The 24848-nt window shown below is 48.1% G+C and overlaps 1 protein-coding gene across 3 annotated transcripts in view; it reads right to left on the bottom strand.

Annotated features, from left to right (window-relative positions):
• The window catches only part of tnc (tenectin), a 158905-nt gene that overhangs the window by 121576 nt on the left and 12481 nt on the right, over positions 1–24848 (bottom strand). The window contains exon 1 of one of the 3 annotated variants that reach the window (XM_071674007.1): positions 16240–16350. The exons of the other annotated variants lie outside the window; for them this stretch is intronic. The gene's annotated coding sequence lies outside the window, so the exon portion shown is untranslated. Of the gene's footprint in view, positions 1–16239; positions 16351–24848 lie in introns of those variants that run through there. 3 annotated transcript variants of the gene reach the window in all.

The following is a 24848-nucleotide window of genomic DNA, read 5'->3' as shown; positions in this document are numbered from 1 at the left end:
CCTCAACCACTCCCTTGTTTCACTACTCTTACCATTTGCCATTCTACACTCAGTATCTCCTGACATTTCTTCACACAAATCTCTTTCCTAAGCCCACTTACTCTCAGCACTCTCCACTCTCTTGTCATGGACAATGTTCAAGGAACTTTTACAAATCTTCACCCTGCCGCTCTTAGCACACTTTCATCCAAAGTTCTCTCTTCTACACGCCTATCAGTTAATATGTAATCCAGTATTGCCCATTGATCATCTCTCCTACAGACATATTAATACTTGTGTGTCCCTTTTTTAAACCAGGTATCCCCAGTCACTAGTACTTTCTCAGCATGCAACCCCACAAGCTGTCTACTATTTCCATTCAAAACACTGAGTGTCCCACGGCCAAGATCACCCCTTCAACTGCCTCATTTCTCACATTCCCATAGATATATTACTCCTTGCAACGATGCCTTCTTCTACTTAACATAAAAAAGATGCAAGATATCCGGTGACACGACCTCACCACTGTAATTGTTCCCTGGCGGCGTAATGATAATTAGAGTGGTGAAACTTGTCTCATATTCACTTCTGTCAGTACGAGCCCCATTGTTCACCTGACAGTGAGCAAAACACAATTAACTTGCCTGACAAACTACACACGAAGGAAGGTAGACCAGAGACGCTCGAACTTTACATGTGACTCCCACAGTCAATGGCTTCTAGTCTGTTTATCCTTGAAAGTGAACCCTTCATGTGCTGTGGATGTTGGTCACGTACCAGAGGCTGGGGCAGCAGCAGATGGATGTTTGTGATAAACCGATGGTTTTGGAGGAGGACACACTGGGAAGAATATACTTGGATCGAACACACCTGAGGAGAACACCCCTGGTGAGGACATAGCTGAAGAGGTCACCTGGGGAGAACACTCCGAGCGAGGATACACCTGAAGGAGGACACACCTGAGGACGATACAGCTGGGGACAACACACCTGAGGAGGACACCCCTTGAAAGGACATACTTGGGGAGAACACACCTGGGGAGGACGCACCTGGGGAGGACACACCTCGAAAGAACACAGCTGAAGAGAACACACTTGAGGACCTAACAGACCTAAACAATCAACAGACATCTACTAAAGAAAAAAATCTTACAGATTCGAGGATAAGGGCAAGGCGGGTGAGGTTTGACCGCCCCACGCAGGAGGAAACAGCCCTTCACATGTGACATGGAGGTACAGGGGGTTGGCATGTGGGAGTTCGGGTAGGGAGGGGGTAGTGAGGATAGGGAGGGGGTAGTGAGGGACTGTCCAGAACTCCAAGTCATCAAGATTCCACCTCGCCAGTGAAACTCCTCATGTGTTAAAAGCAACATTGTTCACGGCTGATGTTGACAAATCAGTGAGGCGTGGATGACATTCAAGTAATTTTCTCAGCCGTAGTGACGGATGTGAGGCGGGTGAGTCAGGGCTGTGAGGAGAGCAGTTCCGGTCCCAGGTGCTGCTTGCGGAGGCGCCTGTGGCTTGTCCTAGCAACTGTAACGGCTTGGATTCCTAAGATGTCCATCCACAACAGCATTTAGAACCTGTTTGTTGAGGCAACGTGTATGCTTTCAGGTGTCTGTGCCTCGTCTTAGGTAGGAAGCGAACAAGTCTTCCAGATCGAATTCTCAAGCTGCAGATCTCATAATCTTGATTGACTCTGGCTGTAAAGACCAGCGAGCCCCACTCACCAGCTATGTCTGTGCCCTCACGGCTCATAATCTGTGAATGAAAGTGTTGGGCGCGTGTCCGTCTAGAAGTGATCTGACATCCTCCTCATCTCACGCGTTTGACGACCTTAAGACACCCATTTCGCACGCAGTGCATTCTGGCATGTTAGTCTGTGGACATGCCTTCAACCCTGTGTTCGACTCCCACGCACCCTGCCCCACCAAGCCACGTCTTCAGCCACGACCGTCCTTGAAAGACCCCCCAACAGTCTTCGGATGACCGTCAACCCTAAGTTCCTCTCGGGCCAGATTGTCAAGGGGTCAAGACATGACATCTCGTCCTTGTTCACGTCTTCTCGCGAGAGTTTTGAGGGCGAGGTTGATGGCCACCAAGGAGGATAGGAAGGCCACCAAGCCACAGCTCTTCTTGCTGGAATTTCTGTTTCATTACAGCACGATCGCACGCTGGAATGGTCTTCTGATGCAATCCAATTTCGCACGAATTTTGGTCGCCGGCCACCACAAATGCACCCTACCGAGTCTGTGTACACTCAAGTACCTCTTAAATTCTTTCTTTATCATCAGCATATCGTGGTTAGACACACCCACCTACAATCTGCATTAAGATTTCGCCGCCTGTCGCTGATCAACAAGCCAGTTCGTAACCTGCAGGAAGCCTGCCTCAATCCTTCCTCTCCTCAGTTACTCATACGAGTCATGGGACCTACGATGAGATCATCCCCACTCGTGTAGCGCCACTACGAGGAGGATTTCCGTCGAACCCCGAGGCGTTGAGGGACCGAGCCCGTAATGAGGCGCTGGTGGACCGGAACCGTAATGAGGCGCTGGTGGACCAGGCCTTTACTTAGGCGGGTGGTTTTGTACGTATTGAAGGCCTGGGTCACCTGGCCTCGGGCACTGTGTACGGTGGCACACTCCGTGCTGACACCAGACCACCTCTACCACTCTGCCAACGCCAGGCCACGGCTACCCCTCTGCCAACGCCAGGCCACGGCTACCACTCCGACAACACCTTAAGTCGAACATTTCTCTTCGAGTAATGGTCAACTCACCGTCACAGTACAAACATCTTGTCCACGAGGACCAGCAAGAAGTGTCCTCTCAGAGGAATGAAAAAGAAAATCCTGAAAACAATCGAGGGTCTGAACTGTCCATCTCGGGACACCAAGTGGCCTGGGCGAGTGTGGCTGGCCAGGGATGCTACCCTCATCAGCTGCTCACCGGCGCGCCGTCCAGCGATCCATCAGTCGTTCCTCTCGTGTGTTTCAGAGTCAAGGATAACCAAACACGTAGGATAATGGCCAAGGTCGCACCCTGAGCCCGGGCCGCCATGCCTCGTTTGTTTGTCCCGAGTTAAACATAGACTCAGTGTCAGAGCCAGTCCTGCGGTCGCTCTCCCGACTCTGACGTCATGTCTCCAGGCTTTGGTGTCATGTACCTGGGTTGTGCTTGTCCGTGTTCAAGACCTTAGTGTCATATATACAGACAGTACCCTGGGTTGGCCTGGGCCGTGCCACTGTGACCATGGCTGGAGTGACTTCTGTTCTAGCTCTATGATGTTTGATCTTGTGATAATACGTGTGTGTGTGTGTGTGTGTGTGTGTGTGTGTGTGTGTGTGTGTGTGTGTGTGTGAAGCACCACAGCTCACCATACTGGACGCCAAAGCTCACCATACTGGGCACCACAACTCTCCTGACTGGCATAATAAGCCTCAAGTTAATATTGAACGAGCACCGAACGCAACTGCTGAGTAAAAGAAAATTGCATTGATGGATGAACATGGAATAGTTTTTCTTGCACAGTCATTGACTTGGCTAGAGGTATATGTGAACCTTCCGCCACGCTCACACACACACACACACACACACACACATTATCACAACAAGATCAAACATTATAGAGCTAGAACAGAAGTCCCTCCAGCCATGGAGAATGTAGCACTTCTTGCCATGAATAATGGCTGATGGGTTTTGACATGAGGCTTATATTTACCTTGTGACGCTTTTATTTGAGTTTTGATATGATATTTCCACATTTCATTACCTTCCAGGTGCTACCGGACTCCACCTGTCAAATCACGAATTTCGATTTGCCTTTAGCGAGACAGTATCACTCGTCAGAGAACTTTTCAGTCTCTAGGGGTCCACATATCCCAACTACGGGAAGCAGAGGAGCCTTGGGTTGCAAAAACCTCCGGGAGGATGTTCTGGGTAACATGAGGACCATTTCTTAGCGAGAAGTCCTGAGGTAATTATGTATATGCATGAGATGAAGTTTTCGTCTGCTGAAGAGCGGACATGAAAATCGACGGGAATTGAGACGATGACTTCAGTACAAGGCGGGTGGCAGCCACCTCACTCCCTCGGTTGTTGGTACAAGGCAGATGACAGCCACCTCACTCCCTCAGTTGTCAGTACAAGGCCGGTGGCAGCCACCTCACTCCCTCGGTTGTTGGTACAAGGCAGATGACAGCCACCTCACTCCCTCAGTTGTCAGTACAAGGCAGGTGGCAGCCACCTCACTGCCTCGGTAATCTTGTTCTACATAGTCAACTTAACACTACATTAATCTATTCACTCTGACAAGTTCATATCTATACGTGATTTTGATGAAATGTCAGGAGTGAGGAGAGTGTGGTGCAGGGAACAAGTTGTGGAAGGTGTCCTTCAATCCCTGTAACTCTTGTCAAGGTACTTAGCGTTGCAGGTGCTGATGCGCTCCTCCTGTCGCTCAGTATCCATAACCACCTTGACAATAACGATGACGAAGACATCGACGAAGAGGAGTAAGAGGAGGAGGAGGAGGAGGAGGAAGTAGAATAATAACAAGGAATATGGTGGAAAGACTATGTTGAGTAGAATGAGGAATAGGATGAGAATTACAATGAAGAGGAGGAGGAGGAGAATAAGAAGGTGAAGAAGACCCAAGGAATGGTATAAGCAGGAGAGAGACGCACCCACACCGCTGCACCGGAAATAACAGCTGCTTCAGGTACCAGCGCGGGTGTGTCCGGGGTTCTTACGTCACCCAGGTCTTCATCATCATAATCATCTTTAGCATTTTCACCATCACCATCATCACATTATCGTCTACATCATCATCGTCATCATCACCACTGTCATCATCATCGTCATCATCACCATTATCGTCATCATCACAAGTATCATGATACTTCCATACGCAAATATCATCAACCTCCATCATCACCCTCGTGAGCACCATCATCAATTACCATCATCAACGCAATTACCGTCATCTCACCCGGGGTTGGGCTCGGCGCCTGCCATCAATACTTATGCAAATTGTTCTGGCCTTTTACGGCATTATTTACAAACGACGTCTAAACTATATAATTTGCTATTGGACGTGACTTGACACATGTAATCACCTATTGACATTGGATAGACTGATGGAAGGGTCGCCCAATAGATAAACTCAACATGGATCAATGTTTTGGGTCACAGCTACACTGGAGACAGAACTCTGAGGCTGACAACCCATCACTCCCAGGTTTCATGCGACCTGACATTCACTTACGTCTTGGTCAACCAAGTGACGGACTCTGTGAGGGACGGTGAACTATTGACTGTCCCTCAAGTCGATAGCTTTAAGGACCTTCCAAAGTTCTGTCTCCAGAATGGCCCAGTGACCCAGCATGGGGAATGCCTCCGGCAGCAGTGTTGTCTCAAGTGCTAGCGAGATGTGCGCACGTCACCAGGGCAAGAGGCGCATTCCCCACACTTTCTGAACCACAAAGAATTTTACCAACGTAAATAAAGATAAGATAGTTACCCGCCCTTTGGATAAGCGTCTGGAGACCACCACGGTTCTCTTACCTGGAAAAAGGGAAAAGAACTGAAATTAATATAATTGTTTGATATAAATGATAACGAAACGTACTAATGTAGCAACCACTGACCATGTAGAGCATGTAGCAATCACTGGCCATGTAGCATATGTAACATCCACTGGCCGTGTAGTATATGTACCTACGACTGACTATATAGTATATGTACCAACCAATAATCATTTAGTATATGTACGACCACTGATCATACAGTATATATACTAACCATTGATTATGCAGTAAGTGTACTAAACATTGATTATATATGGTATATGTACTAACCACTGAACATGCAGTTTAGAATATGTCCTATCATGAATGCAATTTTCTAAATCATTCGTAAATGATACGAATAATTTTCCTTGAATTTGTCGGTACTTTAATTAGGGAGGATTCATTGTACCTCCTCCTAGTTAGGGTGATTTATTCTATGTGCTTATAACCAGATTACATATTAGGATAAACAGATGTGTTCTTGTTGCTTCTGGTGTACTAGGGTATTCTTATATACGATTTCAGAATGTTTACCATCATCGTAAAGTTTGTACTTGTAAAACTGGCTGTTACTTCCCTCCCCAACAGATGACCCGGAAAATAATAAGAATGACATCTGCAGGAAGTAAAACGAGTCGTCCAAGTTAGCAAGGACGAGTTGACATTATTGTTACGCAGGGAAACTCCATCTGATTCGACTCGTCTTACTGAGATGTCTTCAGGTACACCACCCATCCAAGGCTTCTAAGTAACAAGGAATGACCACAGTAGGATGGTAAGATCTGTGGTAATGGTATTGTGGCAGCCTTTAATGTGCTCATGTGCCGTGAATGAACATGTGGTAGTGTCACTGACTGTGATAGTCCTAACCAACTTGAGGTTGTGTCAACGACTTTGGTAGTATTAACCATTAAGTAGTCGTGACAACGACTTTGGTAGTATTAACCATTAAGTAGTCGTCTCAACGACTTTGACCGTGTGAACAAACGTATGGTAGAGTCAACAACCATGGCAGAGTCGAAGAGCTTTATGACATTAGTGACATCGGCAGCAGCAGCGTCAGTAGCTCACACATGGTCATCAATGTGGCAACCAACAAGGTTGTGTTGCAACGTCAATAGCCGTGTGGATGGAGCGTCAACAACCATATCAACGTGTAAACACGACATCGAGACCCAAGCTGAGGTGGCAAGAGGCGCTGTGGACGTGTTACGAGAGCCAGCACCAACGCGGCGAGACATGGAGGTGACAGGTGTGGGCCAACAAGGACAGGGTCACCTGAATGAATGGGAAGATTATATGGCCAGCGAGCAGTAAACAGGTCCTCCACCGACCCTGCTATATTCGGGGCCCCCTGACTCATCCTCCCGGACCATCGCCACAACTTTCACTTCTACTGTCCGTCTATTTCTGTCCGCTTCCTTACTAGCCATCTGTATATCTCCATTTGGGATAGCTCTCCTTTTTCATCGAGTCCTGGAGTGATGATCACCTGGCTGCATCTACAGCTGAGACTGGAAGAGTCCAAACATATACTAATCACGTGCAAGGGCTGGACAGAGCGTCATCGAACTGGTTGTGGGGCATTTATGGCTCCCACTTGACTTGTTTTTTAAGCGACCTGTTTTGTATTGGTTTATGGTTACTAGACGTAATGTTTTGTGGTTCGCTATGTACACTGGAGCCGTGGCGAGTCTGGTTGGCTACAGTGCCCATGGCGTGCGATGTGACCAGTGGTCCAAAGACACCGTCGCCTTTGGAAGCATTAAGAAATGAGGAATTTATTCTGCGCGGCGCAAAATGTTTGTGTACAACATGATTAAAATGGTGAGCATGTTGGTGCTACTGGTGGTCCCAGATGGTTCGAGTGAATCCGGGAAACAACGAGACCTTGTGAGCGCCAGTGGGCCCACCTTGTGCTCACGCTCTGTGTCAAGTCAGCAGGACCTGTGTACACACGTTACCCAGTCCCTCCACACCACTGGCTCTCCGACAACTGTTTAGATTTCTTATCTGCCGTCGACGACTATTTGACTCCTGACGTAACTCCGTGTAAGAACCAGCAATGAAATGGTCGGAAATTATGAGACATGTTTCTTCTTCATGACTGTAGAAAGAAATGCAGTGATGATGTTGATAAAGGAAGGTAGGATTTTGGATGTCTGAGTCTTGGAGTTGGGTGAGCCGGCGTGTCCTGGAAGGAGGGAGTGTCCTGGGAGTGAGAGGGCAAGGTGAAGGAGGGTGTAGCTGGCGGAGGGAGAGTCCCTGGTCTGGCTAGCGTCATCGGAACACACCTGTCGTCTGCCTGGCGGCGAGTCAAAGCAACACCGATAAAGATGTCAGGAGGGTTGGGAACCCCCTGACGTGGGTGGATGGATCAACATGTCAGGAGGGTTGGGAAGCCCCTACCGTGGGTGGATGGATCAACATGTCAGGAGGGTTGGGAGGCCCTTGGCCTGAGTGGTGTAAGGCGTCGTCAGTATAGCCAGTCCCTTGGTCACGATAAACCTGGTAATGGTCTTTTCTACGAAAGATTTCCTCTTGTGCTTCCTCGTTTTTTTTTCTTTATTTTTGTGTCTTTTGATTCCTAAATTACCGCTGATGACACCGTCAGGAGATGACATTGCCAGGTGATGACACTGCTAGGAGATGACACCGCCAGGGGATGACACCGCCAGGGGATGACACCGCCAGGGGATGACACCGCCAGGGGATGACACTGCTAGGAGATGACACCGCCAGGGGATGACACCGCTAGGGGATGGCACCGCCAGGGGATGACACCGCCAGGGGATGGCACCGCCAGGGGATGGCACCGCCAGGGGATGACACCGCCAGGGGATGACACCGCCAGGGGATGACACCGCCAGGGGATGACACCGCCAGGGGATGACACCGCCAGGTGTAGCGTGCGACATCGTCAGCAGTCTGTGTGGAGACCCGATTGTCTATCCTCACCCACCCCACACACAGCCACCACATTTACTCCTTCAAAACACTACCCGAGTGTATCTGAATGTCGCAGCAATGACAGAGATGCGCATTAATGTCCTTAAAGGAAAATTCTCTGAGAGAAATGCCGAGACTTGCTGGCGGGTCATTATCCTCATGTCATGGCCCTATCCCAGACGTGAACGTTACTCCTTCTTATATGCTGGAAGGATGCAACACCAGACAGGGTTCTGCCCAGTGGGGTCAAGGCCAACAGGCCGTGGACCCAGGCTATGGTCCTCATCCCGTGGTGTCATTGTTCCCAGACCAGCGAGGCAGCTTCCCGCCCCCAGTGTTCCCACACAGGATCTTCTCCTCCCCTCCTCCGCCATCCCCCACCCCCAGCCAAGATCTGGTCTCTTTGTTTACACTTGATTCTGTCGGTTAGAGCTTTGTGACTCACCACCTTAAACATTCCACGTCAGTTCATAGCCTTAGGATTTAAAGTTACTTTCGTCTGTATCTCAAACCTCCAAGTTACCTTCCTCAGCTCTTGGCTTACATCGAAACACAAGGAAAGGTAATGAGTTGACTACCAATAGTTAAAAGTTTGTGATTTTGATTATAAGTTGGACTCGTTAAGCATGGTTCTCAATGGTTATCTGCCTAAGCTAAATTCTTTGGCAAGTCTCCCTCTATCTCTTACTCTTTCCCTAAACACCGAGAGACGTTAAGGGATGAAGATGATGCATAAAGGTAGTGGATGTGGAGGAGGTGATGGCTGAGACAGGTGAGGATCAGAGTGACCTTATGTAAGTGGAACTCAAAGGTGAATCTCCACCCAACAGATTCTGATTGACACCAGTGGGTTTTTATGATGGGTGGACATGGGTGGTGGAGGTGAGGGCAGGACATGGCTGGCAGACAGTGGGTGGACATGGGTGGTGGAGGTGAGGGCAGGACATGGCCGGCTGACAGTGAGTTGACACGGGTAGTGGAGGAGAGGCAAGACAAGGCTGGCTGACAGTGGGTGGACACGGGTGGTGGAGGTGAGGGCAGGACATGGCCGGCTGACAGTGAGTTGACATGGGTAGTGGAGGGGAGGGCAAGACATGGCTGGCTGACAGTGGGTGGACACGGGTGATGGAGGTGAGGGCAGGATGGTCAAGAAAAAGGCAGTGCCCTGGGTCGTCCTGGTCCACCCCCGCCCACCTGAGTCTTAATCCCGCGAGTGGTTGGTGCTTACGTCTGCCACGTACCTTTGCCTCTCTCACCTTAGGACTACCACATGTAACATCTTGCCAGCTGGTTCTTGCCTTACCCATTACAAACAGTAGCCTCACCTTTATCGCCTTCCCTATCTCTCTCTCTCTCTCTCTCTCTCTCTCTCTCTCTCTCTCTCTCTCTCTCTCTCTCTCTCTCTCTCTCTTACTCAAATAAAGATCTTCCCAGCACACACAAACCCTCAAGCTTATTACAGGCTAAATGGACAATGAACGGATCTGAGTTTGTCTTGAGCTGGGTCCCGAGTAAGTCAAGTCATTGGACAAATCTCAGTGGGTATGAGATTTACAGCTGGTCTTCTGTCTTAAACATCCTACTCTGAGGTTGTTCGATGGCTCGCATTGTCTATAGCGTCTTCAGTAGCCAGTGTGGTCTCATCTAGTCATTTTTGTCTTGTATTGTCTTAGTTAAGAAGTGTTGTCGATTCTCTCCGCTGTCTTGATTTGGCTTCATCGTCCTGGGTTGTCCTACGTTGTCCTTACTGTCATTGAAGTTTTGGAATGTCTCTGTCATCTTGTTATACATTTGTCTTGGATGGTATTTTCTGCCTCTGGCAATTGTTGCTTTTTTCGTATCGTCATCCTTACCTTAGACTGGTCTTGGTCAGTCTGACAAGCTATGATGACTTGCTCTTCCTTCTTGTGAAATCCCCCCCACAACCCTCCCACACCCCCACAGAACAAGTATTGTCACGAACCATGATGCTGCAGGTGATCAGCTACGAAATATACGAGAACAGAAACACTAATTACCAGTTTATGGTAGAGATCATTTTCGTCACGGATGATGTTGTCGACACAGAACACAGAAAAAAAAAAAAGAGAACGAAAGTCATAGCTTACTCAAAACACAGGTCAGAGCAGCTGTTGAGTCGACCACGACATCTGCTTTTTGCCCATAACCGGAACATCTGCTGCCACAAGGTCCCCCCTGTGAACACTGACCAGCTCCCTGACCGTGTGTGCACGACCACGGCATCATCATGTTATTTCTTCCTGAGAAAGTTGACAGAGCGAGGCGAGCGAGGGGTGACCAGGCAAGGTTATGTCCACAACACACACCGAGACAGACCAACCAGAAATGTCAAGTTCACTCATCACTTTGGGATGATTACAAGCACGATTATGAATCGTCACACGAGGCCAAACATTTCTGAGTATCATGATTATACATAATTCATGAGCGAGTGTATTTCGTACTCATTTATCGTTTTTATTCAAGAATTCTTTACAACTTTCGGGAATCTGCGATCAAGAGCGACCCACCAGAAGCCATGCACGAGCAAGATGATGACGACACGTTGTGTCACCATCGAATGGCCTCGTCAGACACTGTCATCGGATGGACCACGTCTCCAGAGTCTTGCCTATCCTCACTTTCTTCTTAATGACATACCCGTCCTAGAAATAACATGAGGAGGGCGCCTGATGTATACATCCCGAAAGTTATCTTCTTTTTGGCTGTTCCATGTACTCGAGACGGGAGCAGATAACAGTGGCGACTGACAGAAAAAACGTAGCTCACCAAAGGACGTCAGGATTCATCTACAGCGGGACAGTATACTCCTCCTCACCTTCGACCCCCATGGCTATACCAGCTGACAGAATTAACCGACTACTGACAGTGACTGTACGAACTGACTGTGTAAACTAACTGATGGCAGTGACTGCACCAGATACCACGTTAACTTCTCCTTGCCTTGTGTCTGGTCGACGCTACATTACCTGGCCGTCGTCTCATCAGTTGGTGTGGCTGTGTTAGCAGCAGCCTCGCTCGAGTAAACGTTCTCCTCTACCTGGTTCCTGTTCCCTCCCAGCCCCTACATCTGCAGACGACCACACCACCAGGCGGCCACCAGCATCTGAGATGACCAAAGCCCCAGACTGACACGACCACAACTTGTGATAGACGACCACAGCATGTAACAGAATACGACATGTGACGGACGACCACAGCATGTGACGGATGACCACAGCATGTGACGGACGACCACATCATGTAACAGACGACCACAGCATGTGACGGACGACCACAGCATGTGACAGACGACCACATCATGTAACGGATGACCACAGCATGTGACAGACGACCACAGCATGTGACGGACTGCTACAGCACAGGAAGGAACCTTACCCCTCTGGGAGCTGCCCACACAGCTGATGTAGCTTCCAACAGGGCGCGATGAACAAGACGATAATGAAAGAATAGCAGTTTTAAGACACTGACAGATTACCCCCCAACGTGTTACGACAGGGCGGAGGAGAGTATGGGGGTGGGGCAGAGAGGGGAGGTGGTGATGCTGGGGATGGGTGGTCAGGGGTGGAGGTGTTACGAGTGGCCGGAGGGGAGTGGAGCCGTGCCTCTCTGAGCTGGTCTTCGCCCAGTCTCGCCCGTCAACCTTGACCATGACACTGAGGGCGCATGGTAAGGTGGGTGGCTGGATCGGTCGGCGAGTGGTTCGGGGTAAGGTTGGTACGTGGGTGGGTGGGTGGGTGGGTGGGTTGGGTGGCTGACTTGATGGGTAGGAGGATGGGTGTGGTAGCCCGCTGGCTAAGGGTTGGCTGGGAAATGTTTGCCTGCCTAGTTGGCTGGTTGGGAGGCTAGCTGGCTGGCTGACTGACTGACTGACTGTCTGCCTGACTGGCTACCTGGCTGACTGGTTAGCTGACTGCTTGGCTGGCCAGCTGCCTGACTGGCTGGCTGGCTAGCTACCTGACTGGCTGGCTAGCTGCCTGATCGCCTGGCTGGCTAGTTCCCTGATTGCCTCACTGGCTAGTTGCCTGCCTGACTACCTGGCTAGCTGCTTGCCTGACTGCGTGGCTAGCTGCCCGATTGCCTGGCTGGCTAGTTGCCTGATTGCCTGGTTGGCTAGTTGCCTGGCTGGCTAGCTGCCTGACTGGCTGGCTAGCTGCCTGCCTGGCTGGCTAGCTGCCTAGCTGGCTGGTCAGTTGACCTTCCTACAGGATTGTACCTTCGACCCCCGGTCTCCCGGCCCAAGTCTCAGCCAGGCAGAACTATGGCCGCCACAGTGGTAAGGCTGCCACAGTAGCAAGGCTGCCACAGTGGTAAGGCCTCCACAGTGGTAAGGCTGCCACAGTGGTAAGGCTGCCACAGTGGTAAGGCTGCCACAGTGGTAAGGCCGCCACAGTGGTATGGCCGCCACAGTGGTAAGGCTGCCACAGTGGTATGGCCGCCACAGTGGTAAGGCTGCCACAGTGGTATGACCGCCATAGTGGCACAAAAGCTAAAGACAGAGAGGGTTAGATAATGAGGTCGAGCTGAGGGTTAGCTGCTGATGCCTAGTTACAGGTTGACTTTTCCTGCCCAGATAAGGTTTAGCTTGTCACTCCCAACCAAGGGTTAACATCTGATGCCCAGCCAAGCTGTAGCTATGTGACGACCAGCTAAAGCTTAACTTGTGATGTCCATGGAAAGTTTAGCTTTGTTATGGCCTTGTAAGAGCGAGACGGTTGCCAACGGTCGCTAGACCCACAAGGTCAAGGTCATGGCTCAGGTGAAGGAAATGTCCCTTGTAGACCTCACATGTTCTCTATCAAGCTGTAGACTTCACATGTTCTCTATCAAGCTGTAGACCTCACATGTTCTCTATCAAGCTGTAGACCTCACATGTTCTCTATCAAGCTGTAGACCTCATATGTTCTCTATCAAGCTGTAGACCTCACATATTCTCTATCAAGTTGTAGACCTCATGTTCTTTATCAAGTTGTAAACCTCACATGTTCTCTATCAAGTTGTAGACCTCACATGTTCTCTATCAAGTTGTAGACCTCACATGTTCTCTATCAAGCTGTAGACTTCACATGTTCTCTAACTAGACCCAGAGCAATTTTCTTCTTTATTCTCGAATAATTTTCAAAGCAGATCAATCATTAGTGAGATGAAATGGATGTAATTTAGTTAGGGACGAGAGGCTGACCTGTGCTGCCCCGATTTATGACCCCCGAGGCCCTGCAGGTCATCTGTGGCCTCCAAGCCGCCCGAGGTCTCCGGGTCACACTTGGCCACCAGGTCGTGGCTCTCCAAGACCAGCTAGATACACTGTCATAGTCTGTCCCAGGCCTACCATACATCCCCCACACTGCTATAGTCTGCCACAGGTCTACCATACATACCCTACACTGCTATAGTCTTCCACAGGCCTACCATACATACCCCACACTGTTATAGTCTGTCCCAGCCCTACCATACATCCCCCACACTGCTATAGTCTGCCACAGGTCTACCATACATACCCTACACTGCTATAGTCTTCCACAGGCCTACCATACATACCCCACACTGCTATAGTCTGCCACAGACTTACCATGCATACCCCACACCGCTATAGTCTGCCACAGACTTACCATGCATACCCCACACAGCCATAGTCTATCCCAGGCCTACCATACATACCCCACACTGCTATAGTCTGCCTACCTCATATGCCCCACACTATCTCTTACTTCCAATGAAAATGAGATGCAAAACTTCGCTCTCCAGGTTCAGTTCGGCTACACTAGAACATATGGACCATCTATCGCCGTTAACGGGTTTAAACAGATGCCTTGAGGCGTATCAGCTAAGTATACTGAAGCCACCGTTTACTTATGTGACATATCAAAGTTAACTGAACCAACTATGTTTCTCGTTGTTTTAAGAACATATTATGTAGCTAACGTCTGAAGACAACGGCTGCAAATCTAACGTTTTTCGATAATGATCATATGTCTAACGTTTCTAGACAACGGTCACATGTCTAACGTTTCCAGACAACGGTCATATGTCTAACGTTTCCAGACAACGGTCACATGTCTAACGTTTCCAGACAACGGTTACATGTCCAACGTTTCCAGTCAACGGTCATATGTCTAACGTTTCCAGACAACAGTCATATGTCTAACGTTTCCAGACAACGGTTACAAGTCTAACGTCTCCAGTCAACGGACATATGTCTAACGTTTCCAGACAACGGTCACATGTCTAACGTTTCCAGACAACGGTCACATGTCTAACGTTTCCAGACAACGGTCACATGTCTAACGTTTTCAGACAAAGGTCACACGTCTAACGTTTCCAGACATAGATCACATCTAACGTTTCCAGACAACGGTCACACGTCTAACGTTTCCAATGATCACACGTCTAACATTTCGAGACAACGGTCACATATACGATACAATCGCTTCCTCGTTCACAATAGGTGATTTCTTGATCGTGTTAACCAAAGGTTCAGTGTCAAAGGTTTCCTTCCTTAACCACACTTGCTCACATTTATCAAAGGCAAACGCTACCACAAAGAGGAGTGTGGGAACCGTTACAGACTTGTAGATCAATGTTAGTACTGCCACCGTTGTTATACGCTTGTAGAACAGAATGTTAGTACTTTCAGTGTTGTTATAGACTTGTAGAACAGAGCGTGAGTACGTCACTGCTGTTACAGACTTGTAGAACAGAGCGTATGTGTGTCAGTGTTGCTGCAGGCTTGTAGAACAGAGCGTAAGTATGTCAGTGTTGCTGCAGGCTTGTAGAACAGAGCGTATGTATGTCAGTGTTGCTGCAGGCTTGTAGAACAGAGCGTATGTATGTCAGTGCTCTTACAGACTTGTAGAACAGAGCGTATGTATGTCAGCGTTGCTGCAGGCTTGTAGAACAGAGCGTATGTATGTCAGTGTTCTTACAGACTTGTAGAACAGAGCTTATGTATGTCAGTATTGTTACGGACTTGTAGAACAGAGCGTAAGTATGTCAGTGTTGCTGCAGACTTGCAAAGCACATTGTAAATACTGCCAGTAGAGGCTACAGCCAAGGTAATGTCGTCTCAAGCTGTGTTGCCAGTCCTGCTTTTTTTGGTGTTTTCAACCTCGTATTTTCCTGTATTTACGATCATCTTCCCAGCCCTGACCTTCTGCGGCCAGTTGAACACACTCAGACCTTGAGCCCCACACACGTCATCCATCACACAATATGCCACCAGGAGAGAACGCACATACACACACACACACACACACACACACACACACACACACGCACACACACATTCGGAACAACAAAGACAAAGAAACAATTAACAAAAATGGTAATAAACTAACAACAATCACCACAGACTTGCCACCACACCATCATAGACTTAAGTCCATACACCTGGTACATAAGCTGCACACAGGCATCTGCCAGCCACTGTAAGAACACAACGACCGCCACTATAAAAAAAACCACCTCGAGCCTGAATGTCCCAAGCCCACTCCACTCTCTCCCTCCCCAAACGCCAGTAAACAAACGTTAACCTAATCTGTATTACCCGAAAGCTCGACCACGGGGGCCCCACCCCACCTCGGGTCCCCAGTATTGAGGAATATGATTATAGCTGGCAACTATACATAGATCGTGTATCCGGCAAGTGTTCTCGGCCAGACGTACGGTTCACGATGGTACGATATGGTACAAGATGGTACAACATCACCAGACAAACTCTACCTTGTCCGTCGATATTTCCATTGTCCCATTTGTGTATAGGTATGGAGATGATGATGGTCAAAGTCATTGGATGATTACCACAAGCCTCACACACCAGCACACAAGACACTGACATCCTTCACGCGTTTGCTGTGCGCGAGGACTGGCCCGTACAATGTCTCACTCACCAGCAGACGGGGGCGTTACCATCGCCATAAAACTTTAGCCAACAACCTAGCGATAGTTTAGAGTATCGAACAAGGGCTCTCTACCGTAGTACAGGACTGAGATACGTAAATATTGCAAGTGCAACGAACTTAGAATACGAAGCGATGATTGAATTTTACTTGTAAACACAATAAAGGGAAGTACAGGTCAAGATATACGAGAAAATAGAGAGGGAAATGAGAGGTATTAGTGAATTGACCCCCTGGACCAAGAGGGTCTTCGTAGCTCCACCCACATCATGTGGACGTGGAGGGGAGAGAGAGAGTGTGGACTATCGAGTAAGAGCCGGACTCTGTGGTGAGAGAGAGAGGACTCTTTCTGCCACACAGCTATCATCCTATCACATAGCTATCATCCTACCACACAGCTATCATCCTACCACACAGTTGTCATCCTGCCACACAGCTATCATCCTACCACGCAACTATCATCCTACCACAGAGCTATCATACCGCCACACAGCTATCATCCTACCACACAGCTATCATACTGCCACACAGCTATCATCCGCCATACAGCTATCATCCCGCCACATAGCACTCAGCGTCCGTGGTTAGCACGGGGAAGGCAACTGTCTGGTCACAGGACCATTTCTTCCCAGCTAGTGGTGGTGGCCAGGCAATCTATGAGGTAAGTCCTGGCCACGAGAGGCCACAACTGGCCACGGGAGGCCACAGCTAAGCCAGGGGAGGCCTTCATTGGCCAGGAGAGGCCACAGGTGATAACACTAACAGTGATGGCACTGCATTCGGCACCATGCTAGTGTTATCGGGCCGTTCAAACAACCATTGTGGTGCGATGATTGGCAACTGCTCTAAACACCCATCAGTCAAGTGGTTGGCAGCCATCATGGACCGAGCAATGACTGACTACTGGCTGGATAATGGCCAGCTCCCGGCCCACCTTCCGCTTCTGCCTTGCTACCTCACCACACATACACACACACACACACACCACTGTCATCACCAGCCAACTTAGGGATCAGTGACAACTCCAACGCTTACCAAGACATGACGCACTCAGCAACACAACACGCTCATCAACACGACACACTCAACAACACAACGACCTCACCTCCACGACACATTCATCTGAGCAAAACTCACCCAGACAACGCATTCATCCCTTGATAACCAACTCCAGACCCAGCCCAGCCGGTGCCCCAGTTAACATAGCCGATGCCAGACCCGGCACAGCTGGTGCCACAGCTAGCATTGGCGGTGCCAGACCCAGGTTTCACAACAGCAGACACCGAGGGAGGTGACACCCCGGAGCACGCACACCTTCGCAGTGTCCACACCCGTCCTCATCCCACCACCAGGAGCCCATTGACGTGAGTACCTCCAATGGAGAGAGAGAGAGAGAGAGAGAGAGAGAGAGAGAGAGAGAGAGAGAGAGATGGGGGTCTGCCACACCTAACTCCTCACCAGGAGTCGCCAGGACACCCCAGGTGTAGTAGACCTTCACTGCTGAGAATCTTATGGAGTGGCGAGCGGAGTGAGGTGGGTCACGCCCCCCGCCCGCCTAGTCCTCCTGGCTTCACAAGTAGTCTGGCAACATTATCGGAGCAGGTGATATATGGAGTGTGATTACCATCGACCTTGGACAATTACGGTGTGATTACCCATATATGGTGTAATTACCCTCGAAAAAAAAGCAAAAAAAAAAAAAAAACAGCCTGACATCTACGGTGGCGCAGTGATTCAAGACTCCAGTTCTGTACCAGGTTAGGAGGGTTCGAATCTCATCTATGCATCAGCTGTACTGAAAACAATTCATTATGTTTACTGTGTTTTTTCGTCATTCGGGACGACACAGTTTGGTCCCCGCCCACCTGTGACCTCTTGCGGCACTTCCCGGAAACAGGCCAGTACTTTATATATAGACCATCAGTTGCCGACCTGCTGGTGCTTGGAGTCTGGTAGACCCACCAGCAGTGGTAGTCTAGTGTTGCCTAAGAGTCAAAGATGTATTGATAGTCTTGCATACCGCATAGTGGTGCTCAAGGCTTCCATATGACACCATGATAGCCAAGTTTTACATCCGATGACATGGTGGTTAACATGTCAGGTACTCGGTAATGAGTGTTTGCAACCCTGGATGTGAAGGTATTGAGGGAAATCTAATTTGCATGGCGTTCGTCGAGGTCATGAGGGTTTGGGGTGAGCGTGACACGTGCCACAATGGTCAGGGTGACAGGCGTCAGGTTACAACCATCTCGTGTGTGTGCTGGGTCAACTGTTGCATCACATACCACGTATTCCAAATGTCAACTATATGCGTAAAAAGTACTGACAGAGATATGCAGATAAGATATATATATATATATATATATATATATATATATATATATATATATATATATATATATATATATATATATATATTCTTTCATATTTGTCCGCCGTTTCCCGCGTTGGCAAAGAAAAACCATAAACCTGAAGGAAGAATTCATCAGCTCACATCCATTTTCTGGTCATCATGTGTAATGCACCGAAACCACGGACCCCTACCCACAACCAGCCCCACGGATTTTTTCATGATTTCTCGTGGCGGCTTCACACGTCCTGGTACAGTCCATTGACAGCACGTCGCCCCCTGCATACCACATCGTTCCAATTTACTCGATCCCGTGCATACCTTTCACCCTCTTGCATGATCAGGCTCTGACCTCTCAGAATGTTTATCACTCCATCCTCCCATCTCCAGTTTGGTCTCCCTCTTCCCTTTTTCCCCTCAACTTCCGAGAACTATATCCTACATGTTAGCCTCTCTTCGTTCATTATTTCCATTACCTCACACCACATATTTCGCATCTAACATCTCCATCCTCTTCCGCGCATCCATTTCTATAGCTCATGCATCACGTCCATACAGGATATCCATTATCGCCCTCCCAGATAACGACATCTCTTGGCACACAGTCTTCAATGCTCAAAGAACCTTTATCCTCTCAGCCACCCTATGACTCACTTTTGCTTCCATGGTTCCATTCGCTGCCATGTCCACTCCCAGGCATCTAAAACAATTCACTTCTTCCAATTTTTCTCCATTCAAACTCACCCCCTAACTAACCTTTCCTTCTGCCCTGCTGCATCTAATAACCTTGCTTTTATTCACATCTATTTCCAAATCCCTCCTTGCACACACTGTCCCAAACTCAATCACCAACTTTGCAGTTTGTCATTTCAATCAGCCACCAGTGCTGTGTCATCAGCAAACAACAACTGACTCACTTTTATGTATATATATATATATATATATATATATATATATATATATATATATATATATATATATATATATATATATATATATATATACTTGAAAGCAACAGGAATCAAAATGAAGATTATGAACCCGTTACAACAATAAGGCCATCAGTCAATGCCAATTTTACCATCGCCACATAACCACACTCAGGGCTACCTCTGCCACGTTCATGCAGGAGTAACGCGTCCGTCACAATGTTCGCGGAACGCGGGTGGCCACCACCAACAACTGGGCTCAGTTAACCGTTTGTGAGGAGACTCGGTTTCCATAACGGGCCGTCCTGGAGGCTGTGGTGAGTGCCACACCGATAGTGATCTAGCGACGTCCCACCCTGCCACGCCGAACCGTAAATATACACTAGAAACCAAGATAAAGAGAGGGATGCTGGTGTCGCAGAGCCAACGCCTTAATGAACTACTGGAACGGAAAGATCAGGTTCCTATGGCAGTTGAGATAGTCTTCCTCTACCACCAGGACACCTATTGGCTGGGGCAGTGTTCCTCTACCACCAAGACACCTGTTGGTTGGGGCAGTGTTCCTCTACCACCAGAACACCTCCATGCTGGCTGGCGAGGTAGTCCTTTACCACACGGACACTTTATAGTCGCTGAGGCAGTCATCATTAACTTCCTCATGAATAGAGATACTGATCAGTTTCATTGTTTCCTCTGCACTGGGTCATTTCATTCTTAGCCACGATCTCCGGTTATATTCTCTCATCCATAATTTCGCTTTAACTAGAATCGTTTTCTTCTCGTCCTTCTCATATGTAGTCTACACTTGGTATCAATCTTTTTTCTTTTCTTTTTTTTTCATTTACATCCCTTCGGGTTCCATGTCTCTGTTCCTTCATCTGAGCTTAAAAGGTAAAGTTTTTACGGCCTGCGTCCACCACTTGTTCTGCCAACTGGTTCTTCTCTTTCCTTACACATGTTTTGCGTGTCCAACATGTGTTCTTTTACTAAGCGTTGCATTAAGTTCTGCTACCTCTCGCTGCTCGTACGCCAAATATCTGTCAAACCTTCACATCTTTTCCAAATGAGTTTATCTATTTCATGTCTGTTTCTCAGAGGTTTCCCAGGATTTCTCTCTTATATTTCATCTCTAAATCACTCATCCAATGATAGACTTCCTTCCTTCTTATCTTTCACGTCTCTAATTGTTCCATATCCTGCATCTCTCACCTCCTCTTCCTGAGTCTATCACCCTGATCTCCATACCCCGGAACTCCTAATCTCTCCCTTCGCTATATTTCTTGTCTTCAGTTGATTTTTCTTGTTCATTCATCTCTTTATCTTCTACGTTATCCGTTCCCTCTCTTTGTCTCTCTTTCTTTATATAAATCCGGCTTATATCTCTCGAGATATCTCCTTCCATAACTTGTCCTTATCTTTCCTTGATTCATTTCACCAGTTCCCTACCTCCTAACGTTCCTGCTGGCACCCCTAGTACTCGCTGGCACCCCTAGTACCCGCTGGTATGTACCTGGCACTTGCCTAGTACATGGTACGAGAGTATACTTGGAGACACTGTGTACGTGATGCCGGAGTGTACTTGGGCTATTGATACGTGATGCTGGGGTGTACATGGGCTCCTGGTACGTGATGAAGGGATGTACTTGGCTTCTTGGTACGTGATGCCAGAGTACATGGTAGTAGAGGTGACCGGCTGAGGCGTCTTTCATCTCTCAAGAGACGATCATGGAAGTGATGGTGGCCAGGTGGTCCCACCCCTGCCACCCCCAAGCCTGAGGTCTGGTCTATACCTGATCTTCTGTCAATGTTGTATCCCACTCATTTCTAGACGCACTTAAAAGTGAGACTGAAGGATTGTGTCAGTGAGTGATCGACCTTGTTGTAAGCAATACATACTTTTCCTTCTCCCACGTTAAAAGGTGGATTATCCTTGATGACAGTGCCGCTGGAAACCTGTCATTATTCCTCAGGTTAAAGCTAACGGTTCTCCTTTGTTGCCCTTGATCGACCAGGTGAGGCAGACTCCCAGTCTCAGGGAGGGGAGAACCAACCCAAAGGCTCTACCTGTGTGACATTAGATAATGACTCGTATACAGAGGTCAAGTGTCGCACTATATGCAACTCGATGACCTCGTCGTGAGAGAAGACAAAACGATCACTATAAACGTAAATGGATATCATAGTTATGATACGTGGGACCCACGGCACCGCCTCGGGTACACTGTTCCTGTTTGGGTTAGCTTCAGCAGTGTCTGGAGATACGAGAGAAAGACTATCTGGTTCTAAAGCGTCATGTATAAGGTAAATGTGATGTGTAGGACGTGTTGCAGTGTACAGGGATGTTCTCGTATACTGGGATGGTGGCAGTGTATATGGGGGAGCAGTAATGAACGTGCATGGTGCAGTGTACAAGGGTGATGCAGTGCAAGGGGTGGTGTAGCCTCCATGGGCGGCTTAGTGTGGTGGCCCGCTGTGGTGGAGCTTTTGCTGTGGGTCATATATGATGCATCATCACCCCGGGCTACACTTCTCCCCCTCCCGGCCCACTACACTACCGCTACTTCTGTCAGTCTGATTCTATTGTTCGTGGACAATTATTGTGGAGAAACTCGTCTCAGGCAATCATCTGAGCTGAACACATTTCATCGGTGATTTATATAATCGTGTTTTTACAAAACGAATCATAAAGTCAAGAGACCATTATGTAAAACATTATCTTTGATATATCTTATCTTAATGACATGTCACTAATGAAGCAACAACATGACCTTTTACACCTAGAGAGTGAACCATTACTGTCAGTGAGTTGACCCTCTGTGTCTCTATGTGGAACGGTGTTCAATACACAGTAACCTAGATTGGGAATAAACATGGCAGACGTTAGTTCCTCTATTTAGTATGTGCGTCCGTCACATCAACACTAGTGGCTCTCGTCACCAAGCTGCCCTTTTGTTAAACCCGTCAGGTCGAGTTGCCTTCTCGCCTCACCCAGGCGGACGTATCGTCATAAAAGAATAATTCTACTAACCAAATTGGTATAATTAATTGGAGTAAGAAGATTGTACCGTGGGAAGATGGCCCAGTTCTTCTTCCTGAGCAGCGACAGGTTTGTGAGCAGTAGGACAATGGCCTCCTGGGCAGATCTGCCTCCGTTGGGGACGACGGGTCTCGACAGATGAGGTTAGGTTTTCATGAATCCTTACCACTAAGGTCGAAAGACCCAGGCTTCATGAGGGAAGGTCAAGTCTTTGGGGACGAGGACGAGGGCCGACCTTTAGAGTATTGACGGGCTTACAAGTGGTAAGAAGGTCGCGTTAGACACGGTGTGACATCTCGACTCAAGGCACTCCTCCAAGATCATGGTTTTTTTCCTTATGTCAGCTAAGGCCCTAATCAAGGTCATCCCATTAAGTGCTGTCGTGGTCACTTAATTAGTTGTTATTACGGCCCATCAGTTATATAACTCCTTAATTGTTTATCGTCAGCCGAATGGTTGCCTGAACTCAATTAACCTTTCTTTATCATTGTATTTATCATCCATTCATTACATATACGATGTCTGGGGGCTTCGTCCAACTTACAAGTCAGTGTCAGGTCCTCACTGCTTTCATTCTGCGTCAGCCATGTATGTCCTCAGCGTTGTGCACACACCACCTCACGATGTGGTTAATGCCAAGATGTATAATTACTCAGGAAGATGAAAGTCCAAGAGAACGACTCCATTCTGTGATCTCACACTAGCTGTCTGGAGGCCTCCTGATGTTTGGCATAATCATCTTCGTCAAAAAAGGATGTTGGTTATAATAATATTCATTGTAGTTATATACCATCCTGTGGGAACAGTTTACCATCATTTGTTGATAACACTAGGAACATATGCTTCGTAAACTTATCATAAAGGTCTCACATATGTAACATAATCTGGGATATGCATCAGTCACCTTCAAGTGGTAAAAGACATCCAGGTACTCAGTTGGAGTTCAGCAATGCTTTCCTCCTTTGGGCCTGTGATAAACTCTTTTCTGGATGACCGGCACTGATTGTATCGGAATCTTTCGATCGACGCCCTACCTGGCTCTCCTGTTGCTGCCACCTTCAACGTCTTGTCGACCCAAGGGGAAAAACACGGCGTCAGGCTCACCCCTCCCTGTGCCTGAACCTCTCTATGCCCTCGTCATGTCTCCCTTTACATCAGGAGGGCCAGTGAAAGAGAAACCCCGAGTCTGGAGACAAACAATATGGCCTCACATCAGCTTCGATCAGCCAGAGTTCCGGTCCTTTCCATGCTATCTTCGGACGTTCCTCGGGTTTCATGAGACACTGAACATCAAAGACTCCAGGTGCTTTTGAAAGGATTGAGGTGAATCAATAAATAACGAAACATTCATACGTTTTCAGAGCCTTAGAGCGTCCTTAATCACTAAGGGATCCTGGCGATGGTGTAGGGTGTGTAAGAAGGCTACCAATGACTGTACAGGAGACGAGCCAGCACTCCCCCAGGGTTCCCAGGAATCGTTGCAGCTCATTTACAGTACACGAGAGACCCACCTCCCAGCTGAACCAGTCTCACCCGACCTACTCGCACCCTTCCCACCATGAGTCACCTGTGCTGCCACCCACCACACGGGTAACTAACATCAACCACGCTGAGGAGGCAGGGGTCGTCCCCACCTCATGGAGATATACAGATATTTCCTGTGTGCTTTAATGATTATGAGATCATAGTTTACATGGAAAATGTTTTGGATTATGTTTCGTAGAATGACTGCCTAATGTAATCACAAAAATGAGTGTCAATCACTGTCTCGGCAAAGTCAAGTCTTTTATAATGTTGATGCATTTGTTTGTGAGTGTGAAAGGTTCAGGTGCCCAGGTGATGTGAATCTTATGGTAAAGGAGTTTCAAGAGATCTTTGAAGTCAATAAGAAAAATCATCTGTCCCATAACTGTGGTCTGGAACAGCTTCTCAAAATCAATTCTACATTGCATTAGTGTTTACGTAAACCATTCCTACATTTTACCCGAGTGTTTGAGACGATGTTGCAGTTTATTACGTAAACAAGTACGACTACTCAGTTCGGTGTATATGGTGAAGCAGTCAAGTCCAGAGAGAGAGGGAGAGATTTCAAAAGGAGGGACGCAGTTGTCCCACAA

Source organism: Panulirus ornatus, chromosome 19 (genome assembly GCF_036320965.1).
Source record: "Panulirus ornatus isolate Po-2019 chromosome 19, ASM3632096v1, whole genome shotgun sequence".
Lineage (NCBI taxonomy): Eukaryota > Metazoa > Arthropoda > Malacostraca > Decapoda > Palinuridae > Panulirus > Panulirus ornatus.
This window is presented reverse-complemented; position numbering and strand designations above follow the sequence as displayed.